Source organism: Octodon degus, unplaced genomic scaffold, assembly GCF_000260255.1.
Source record: "Octodon degus isolate 3935 unplaced genomic scaffold, OctDeg1.0 scaffold00023, whole genome shotgun sequence".
Lineage (NCBI taxonomy): Eukaryota > Metazoa > Chordata > Mammalia > Rodentia > Octodontidae > Octodon > Octodon degus.
The window spans coordinates 16,360,697-16,363,065 of NW_004524599.1; positions in this window are offsets into that span (position 1 = coordinate 16,360,697).

Genomic DNA, 2,369 nt, shown 5'->3' on the forward strand with positions numbered 1-2,369 from the left:
GTTTACAGGGATTGGTTAGGTAGGAATTTTATGTAGCAAACAGCAAGTAACAGCCACTATTTACTAAACAACTTAGAACAGTGGTGAGTATACATTTACAACAGAAAGCACAAGATTTACATTTATAATCTAAAACGTGAGTTGGCTCATTACATCTCTCTGCCCGGCCTCAAGTCCTGACTGAAAGCTAGACTTTCACATTGAGCTAGTCCCCAGCCCTCTGTGATTTATTACTTTAGGGCAGGGTCTCAGCAAATGACTGTGCAGCCCAGGCTGACCTCCAACTTGCAGTCCTCCTGCGTCAGCCTCCAGGAGTGCTGGGGCTGCATGTGTACCACCATGCCCCGCCCCCTAACTGCCCACAAAGGCAACACTTGCCCCAGAGATCACCCAGCGGGAAGTCCTGGAGGGGAAGGCCACCAGCCAAGTCTTCCTGTGGTCATCTGGTCCCCACTGCTCCTGTCAGGGGACACGGTGGGTCACCAGAACTGTACCCCACCTCACAAGGCCAATGCCCCACATCCTGTGCTGCTTCATGGGTGAAGAGGCTTTGCAGATGTGGTCCCTAGAGCTGAAATCCCGAGGGAGCACCCTGCCATGTGGGCAGGCTCAGGTGACCGCTTCCAGTCTTTCTCCCACACAGCTTTTCTTCCCCTTTCATCCCCAGAGATCCCCTCTCTCTGCTTTTCTGTGCCCTTTTTGAATGACCTCACTTCCATGCCAGCCTCTAGTCCTGGCTGTGCTGATGGTTCCAGTCTCCTTCAGACACTTTGGTCTCTGTCCCATGGGCATCCCGGAGCCTAGACCGAGCCCTTCCTGCCCCGACTCTGAGCAGTCAAAGCGCTGCCACTTCAGTCATCCTGTGCCCTGGCACCCACCTCGTCCTGCTCACCCCCATGCCCTGCAGTGCCCTCCCGCTTTCTCCCCTCCACTGCCTGTCCCATCCTGCTTGCCACATGCATGAGGTGACCCAAACAAAGTAAGAAAAGCAATCCCAAGTGCTTTCATTAACTTGAAATTGTTTAGTAAGAGAATTCTATACTTTAAATATTTCATTTTCAAAACTACTAACTGGGCTGCCTTTTCTCACCCAACCCCACCCCATCTACACTACCTCCTCACACCAGTCACAGATTTTATTTTTCTGTATATGGCTTTCTTAAAATTTCAACAACTGCATTTCCAGATTTCCACAGTCTAACCAAGGAAAGCAGGAAAGGTCAAGTTCTTTTTCAGATCTGGCTTTATTTGGAAAAAGAAGAAATCAGTCTTCTCTGTTTTATGAAACTGTAAAATGTCTTATGAAAATTCTCCCTTGCAGTTCTACAATGCTAGAAAATTCTTTGCATATTTCTGTGTGGCTCGAGGGGTTGTATGTAACTATAGAAATGTCAATATGCACTTTTAGATCTAGGAAATACTTAGTGCCCACTTTGAAAACTGCTGCTTTCCCCATCTTGTTGTTCTTAGCTTATTTCACTGAAGTATAGTATAATATCAGCAAAGGCATGGGGTTGTCAGGCCAGGCCACACCTGTGCGCTGCGGACGCTCCTGCCCATTGTCATGCATACATAGACTAATGCCATCCAGGCCAGCTGTCCATCTCTTCAGGATTCAACCTGTGCTCCGCCACCAGGCATCACTGTCATCAGCTCTGTGCTGTGCCCAAACCTCAGCAAGAAGTGCTTGCAGCTGTCAAAAAGTTAGAGCAGGAGCCACGATATAACACATCAGTTTTGTGTCCTCTTTGAGGAAAGCCTCTAGCTCTTTGCTGCTTTCTTTGGCATACAATGCTTTTTGATGTATGATACAGTGAAACTGGGAGACTGGGTGTTTCACTTCTTTAATAAGGAGCTAGCAATGAACACCACTTTCTAGTCTTAGAATGAGTGTCAGGAAAGCCCACACACAGCATTGTAGAGATCTACACCTGTTTTTCAGACTAAGACACCAGTTTTACCAGCTCTTCTCTCTTGATGTCATCAACACCACAGAGCAAAATGACTGCCACCCTCGCATGACTGGGCAGTGACATCTGTGCTTGCGTCCACACACGAGGAGTAAGAGGCTGCCTTTGTAAGTCAGTGGTGAGCCGCTGACTGACCTCCCTTGCCATGGCCAGGACTCAATCTTTGCATTATTTGTACAAAATTAAATCTCAGAGGGCTGGGGAGATGGTTCAGTGGAATAAGCACTTCCCTGGCAAGTGCAAGGGCCTGAGTTCAATCCTCAGTTCTGCAAAAAGAAAAAAAAAATTAAATCTCAGAGATGCTTAGCATAATTTTAGCTTTGTTGGGGAAATCATGAGAATGGAAATTACTCCCAGAGAACATGGCCCATTGATAAAATCCCCACCAGAGGGAGGGGC